A 7,238-nucleotide genomic window follows, 5' to 3' on the forward strand; every position below is an offset into this window, starting at 1 on the left:
CTAAGCCTAAGTACTTTAGGAAATTAGAATCGACACATTTGCTTCAGAATGACCACTACTCTGACTGTGGTCAACTATGTAAGTCATACCTAATTGACTTAGAGGATCCTAAATTATTTAGGTTATTTTGTGATTCCAGGTTCTTATCTGAGTTTTTCCAGACTCTAGGACCTAATAATTTGGATCCTACCTATGAGGAAATGCATCCGAGGAAAATAGTCTATTTAGACCCCTTCATAGAACCTGAACCTGAACCGCAATTAGCGATAGTTATCCAGAAACTAGGTAAGGGCATGCCAGTATTGTACATTTTCTTGGTTTACTGCAGTTTCCTTTTGTCAGCTCTTTTTGGTTTTAAAGACCCTCAGTTATTCCGGCTACTGTTATACGGTTCGAGTTGACTAAACCTTTTCTATGTCTGGCTGAAGACTTTAAACTTAGCACTTCTTGGGAGGTAACCCAAACTCATGCGACACGGTAATATCTTTCCTTATCCCTTTTGCTTCAAATGGTAACAGTTTCTCCTTGTTCATGCTTTTAATTTCATCTTTAGAACATTGAGGACAATGTTAGATTTAAGTTTGGGGGTATGGGAGAAACTTTTTAGTTGCAATAAATAAACTCCAGAGCTTAGAAATTATGCCTATTGAGGATTGCACTAACTAATCTAAGTGGATGGAAGCATTTTGATTGTAGGAGTTTGAGGAACCAATCTGATTAGATGGAAACATCTAAAGAGTCTATTCATAAAAGCACAGAGCTCAGGTGTTAGAAATAACATGATAGTTTCACCATATCTCGTTGAGTCCTTTTCACTTATATTTTTATTTTATTTTGTTTTTAAACTATGTTCTCTAAGTGATAGGTGGGGCCCACGATTCAAGTTGTTACCAATGCTAGGGTGAATTAGAGTGATTGAGATACCATGAAAAAAAAAAAAGTTGAAAAAGAAAAGAGATGAAAAAAAAAGATGAAAAAAAAATGGTAGAAAAAAAAGTAAAAAAAAAAAAAAAAAAAATTGAGACCAGACCATTTGACCAAAAGGAATAAATTCAATAAAGTCGACCACTGGTACCCTTTTATATGCCAGTTGTGTTGACCTAGAGTTAGGTTATCGACCACTGGTACCCTTGTATATGCCAGTGTGTTGATATTAGTCAAACTAGTATCTCAATCCATTAGGATAGGTTCATTTTGGCGGAGGCCTTCAGACAGATATGGGAAACGCCGTTCACTTAGTAAACATCAAAACCATCTATATTTTTCTATATCCATCTCTTAATCTTTCCATGTGATTAGTTTGACTCCGAATATGATGTCCATAGTGCAACTATCTGAGTAGAGCTCTGTCACTTTATATGAATTTTAGTATGCTTGAGTGCAAACTCGTGTACAACAATTGGAATTTCGCATCAGGGTACTTCTTCCTGTAGTCAATAAGTATACCAACCAAGGAGATTCTTTAGTGCTTTCCAAGGTTCTGCGTAGATAGCTAAGGTATGGAGTACAGGTTTTGTGGGTGTATCTCTGGTAAGCCCTCCCGAGACTATAACTCGGCCACTAGGGCCACCTAGGGGTTTAAAGGCTTATCGCATACGCTAAATGCAATCGACGATGCCTGCGACAGTGAGTTAGGATTTTATTTTGTAGTTTTGATTTGCTCGGGACTAGCAAATAATAAGTTTGGAGGTATTTGATAGACGCATTTATGTGTCTAATTTGTCCCAATTGTTTATATTGTTACTGCTCGATTTTGTACTTATTTGGTTATTTTATGTCTTTGTAGGTGTTTTTGGAGAAATAAGCTTTTGCGGCGAAATTGGCTCAAAATGTGGTATTTGAACCTCCGTAGATAACGTACCAGAAGCACCCCAGAAGTATGTTGGAAGCACCCCAGAAATACCCCGGAGGAACCCTGAAAAAGTGCTGAAAATATCCCAGAAAAATTACTATTTGCACCCAAGGGGAAAGTGTTATTCGGACTCTCACTATGGATAAGGGGTAACCCAATTCGGACATGTGCTAAAGGGACACCACAACTGGATAAGGGGGAGGTCACCTTCACCGTTTGAAAACAAATTTTGGCGGGAAAATTTTCTTTCACCAGACAGATTTAGGGTTGGATTTTCGGACGAGTTTTAATGAGATTAAATCACTGATTCTCATGGGCTGGACGTGATATGGATATACAATTCTATTATGGATGATTTCATAGGCTTAATTGGGCTAGAATATCCGGGAGAAGCAATCAAAGTTAAAACAGAGAGACGTGTCCTGTTGTGCACTTTCAAAGATTTTGTGGAGATTTTGGGAGAGTTTTACGCTGGATAATCATGTATTTGGTCCTGTTCAAGTCATAGGAAGAGTTTGGTGGCTATTTTATAGCTAACAGACGCGTACAAACACTGACAGAGGTGATTATTGTTTCAACGGCAGAGAAGAAAAAAAAGAGATTCTATCGGGATTTCTTTGAGCTGTGAAGTATATAAGAGGTGGAGAGAAGTTAGAAAAGGTTTTATCAAGAGTTAGGGGTCGATTGGGAGGCCAGCAGAGAGGCGCAGGAGGAGTTGCAGGAATTGTACCTGCTGCTGCTGCTGCCATTAACAAAGCTCTAAGAACACGAAGAACACACCTGCAAAGACAGTCGTTTATCAATAGTGACAACGACTAACAGTGGAGGGTCTTAAAACAACAGCGTCAATGATGAGTGCTAAAAAGTGCATATTTCTATATATTTTTCTTGGCATTTAACTCATCTTTTGTGCATTAATTCTACATTTTATCCCATATTTTGTGTTTTCGTTGTTTTCAAGAATAAATACTTTTCTTAATTAATTCTGCATTTTTAGGTACTAAATAAAGTCTGGTTAACTCACGGAGCGAAAAGAACAAAGGAACGGCAAAGACTCTCGCTAGGAGGAAGCGAAGAATGATGTTTGCAAGAGCCGGATCAACGAGAAGTGGGCTTGAAGAGGAAGAATTGCTCTTAAAGAAGATATGGGCTTGGCATACTCAAGGCCCAAAACCCTTACCCAAATCCATTTCCATTATCCATACCCATTTCCATGAGAGCCGTCAGATTGGATCCATCTCATCGTCCAACGGTCGCCTCATCATTGTGCATCAAACTCCGAAGATCCCGTCAAACACCATAGTACCTAACTCCATCTGAAGCCGTCAATTTTGTTGTATCTCATAATCCAACGGTCGCTACATACCTCTCCATCGTAGCCGCTCGATTCAATCTATATGGGATCATCCAACACTCTTTACTTGCTGTTCATCAAAGTTCGCTACACCCGCTCAACACCCTAGCAACCGAACCCTTATACCCCAAAACAAACAACCCCTAACCCATTCTTCTCTCGAGCTCTTCTTCCCCTTCTTCCCAAAAATTTGCATAGCTCTGCAACTCCATCACCTCCACCAGCTACACCTTCTTCTCGAACCACACCACCACCACAACCACCCGACAACACCTCAAACCCATCTCCCTAGCCTAGTTATTTTCCCCATCTCACAACCACTGAAACCCTAGGTTTTGGGGTGAGTAAAATAACTCGAACTAGGGAACAATTAGAGCATCAAAGGCACCAGGAGAAGCATAGAAGATTGAGGAGATTTGTCACATCAAGGTAAGAAAAAAAAAACCCAAACCCTAATTTCAGTTAATTTGGGGATTTTCGAGAAAACCCTAATTACTGCTAGGGAGAGCATGAGGAAGAACAGTGGCAACATGGGTATGATTAAATTAGTCGAATTAGGTGAGAAACCCTAATTTTGTCACTGTTCATTTTGGGGATTTGGGGGAATTTTTCTGTAAACCCTAATTTGGGTGTCTGGGTATAAAAAGGGGACTGTGGGTGTGAAATTGGCTTATGCTGGACTAGCCAGTGTCCAGAACTTTGCTGTTCTGTATATGTTCTATTCTTGGTATTCACTGTGTAATGTTCATGTTCTGTTTATGTTTAATTTTTGAATTCATGTTTCAATTATCTTGTATGATGTATGTTAGTGTTAGCATGTTAGTCATGAGCTAAGTCTCACTAGCTGAGGCTCAGATGAAGCTTTAGTGGACTGTTAGGTAGTGGAATGTTAGGTTAGAAGCCTTAGTGCCTGTTTTGCTTGTGCAATGGGAAGAAATTAGTGCTCTGGTATGCCTGTGATTGACTGTGCTGTCAAAAGACAGTCAATACTAGGGGCATATCAGTGAACAAGCTGATTTTCCTCCCATTCTAGATGTATGCATAGGATGTTCAATTCAACCTAGAACTACATTTTCTGGTTAGGTCACAAGGGTGGATTCAAAGCCTTAGCTTTTACCTCCACTGTTACCATTTGTTTCATTGCTGCTCCCTTGCCTTAGGCTAACTGCCTTTGTGCCTCATTGCCACTGATTTTTGCTTCTTTCCCATGATCATTGTTAGTTTGTTTCACTGCCATTGTTAATCCTTTAGTTATTGTTCCCTATTCTTCCCTGTTCCTCATCTCTGTCTGTGTTCTCTTTTATTCTCTTTCTTTTGCTATCTTTTGCTCTTCTAGTTTCTCTGTTTTGCTCCCCATTAGTCCATTGAAGCTCACTGTGGCCTAAGTGCATTGATCATTAAGAGCCCAGTCCAGTTCACTGTGGACTCATTCAAAAACCAAACTGATAGCTCTATCAAGCCCAGCTCACAGTTCACTTTCCAAGCTAAGGCCTGTCACTGTCAAGCCCAGATCCTCATACAAGCCAACTGAGCCCAAAGCTCACTTCAACACTGAGCCCAAGTTCAGTTCATTGAAACCAAAGGCTAAAAGCCCAGGTTCATAGCTAAAAAGCCTAGATCCAGCTAAGGCCCAAATCATACCAAAAGCCCAGGTTCAAAGTCCAGGTTAAGGCCTAAAGCCTAGTTCATAGCTCAGAAGCCTAGCTAATCTAAAGGCCCAGCCAACTGAGCCCAAGGCTCAGTTCATTCCAAAAACCTAAGGCCCAGTTCACTGTTACCTAGCCCAGTTCACATCAAAAGACCAAAAGCCCACTGAGCCCAAAACCATTTCATTGTTTCAAAAACCCAAGCCCAGTTCACAATTGAACTGTTAAGCCCAAGTTCACAGTTCATTCCAAAATCATTCAAAGGCCCAAGGCCTAAAGCACTTCATCATTACAAACAAACCCACTAAGCCCAAAGCACAATTAGAAGCCCAATAGCAATTTAGAGCCCAAATAGCTAGAAACTCCAAACACCCCCAGTCTCTGTGGATCGACCCGTACTTGCACGAGCTACAACTGACGACCGTGCACTTGCGGTATTACTATAGGCCCGCGTTTCATTTCGCTTCAATTTTCACGCTTTCCCGGGAAAACCAAGTTTTTGGCGCCGCTGCCGGGGATTGGTGCTGTGTTTTTCTTGTAGTTTTATTAGCTATTTTTGCATTTCACTGCATAGCATTTGCATCTGCATCTGCTTCACTTCATTTGTTGTTGGGCCTGCTGTTCTGAACCTGTTTTCCTCTGCTGGGACGCCACCAAGGAAAAGAACCAAAGCCCAACTGGGTTTTTGCAACAATATCAGAGCAGCTGGGCTGTGCTTAAAAAGGTAAACCCATTCAGAGAACCCGAATTGTGGGCTTCCAATTTTTAATTGTGGGCTTGTAATAATAAAGCCAATTTTGGGCTTTTTATTTTCTGTTGGGTTTGTAATTAATTTCTGTGGGCTTGTTTGTTTAATTTGTGGGCTTGTATTTAATTTTTGTGAGCTTGTTTAATTTGGACTGGTATTTTGTATTCTGGGTTTTTAAACCCAGCTGAGCTTGTAACCGATCATGCTAGGTTAACTCGTTAGTGGGCCGAGTACCCAAATTCTAGGCCGAGATTTTGGACTCAATTTCACCAAACGTTTTCAAACCAGCTGAGCCAAAGCAAACACAAAACCAACAGTGGGCTTTCTCCCTTTCAAAAACCAAATTTTATTTTCTTTAAAAAGAAAAAAATAAAAAAAAAATATTGCTCCTTATTTCAAAAACCAAAATTTTCCCAAAAATCCAAACCCATTAAAACCAAATATTTTTCCCAAAAATCCAAACCCATTAAAACCAAATAGTGGGCTTTGTGTCTTTTCAATATGGGCCAACCTAGTGCTCTCCATGAATACATGTATCCCACAATAAAAATTCCATTATCATGTATTGTTTTACCTCAAACCAATAACCCTTTTAAAATAAATGCAAGCATGATACAAATACTTCCTATATTTCGAGGGTTCGATTCTGAGAACCCCTATACTCATGTAAGAGAGTTTGAACAAATTTGTCGGACTATGCAACCTGATCATATGTCCGAAGACTCTCTGAAATTGCGTTTGTTTACATTTTCTCTAAAAGAAAGGGCCAAAACATGGTTTTACGGTTTGAGACCACAATCAATCAACACTTGGGACCAACTCACAGATCTATTTTTCAAAAAATTCTTTCCACATCATAGGACCATCGCTATTCGTCAAAGTATCAATTGTTTTGTCCAATTGGATGAGGAAACTGTTTTTCACTATTTTGAACGTTTTAATGATTTGTTGAGCGAATGTCCGCACCATGGATTTGAGAAGTGGAGACTTGTCGTCATCCTCTATGAGGGACTAGACTTTAAATCTCGAACCATGGTTGAGTCTATGTGTAATGGTAAATTTCTTGATAAATCTGTGGATGATGCATGGAAATTTTTAGCTGAGATTGCAGAGAAAACCCATCAATGGGAATCTGTTAGGGAAACAGGGACAACACCACATGGTATGAGTCACCCCTATGAGTTAGAGTCTTATTCTTGTGATAGCTCCGACCTTAGGATTGAAAATTATCCTAGATTGCAAAATCCCTATCATGATGATGATGATGTTATGTTAGAAGAACATGTCTATACTGAAAATGTTATGGAACCTTTGGGTTCAAATACATTAGGCTTCTCTGCCTCGACCTTCATGAATGATGTTTCTTCTAGTATTCCATATACATGTGATGTTGATACTGATTTTGAGCATGTGCATCTGTCCTATGAAGATGACTTAGGTAATATAGAATCTTCTGTTGACACTAATATGCATGAAAATATAATTGTTGTGTCTGATTCTCTACCTGGGTCACGTTGTGATGTTTCCACTGATTTGCCGATGCATGAGAATAATTCTTCTGATGATGTTGATGATTCTGATTTGTGTGAGCATGGTGAGCATGTTGTGACACTTGTAGAAGACTTAGAAGATGTTGAT

The sequence above is a fragment of the Papaver somniferum genome, chromosome 3 (genome assembly GCF_003573695.1).
Source record: "Papaver somniferum cultivar HN1 chromosome 3, ASM357369v1, whole genome shotgun sequence".
Taxonomy (NCBI): Eukaryota; Viridiplantae; Streptophyta; class Magnoliopsida; order Ranunculales; family Papaveraceae; genus Papaver; species Papaver somniferum.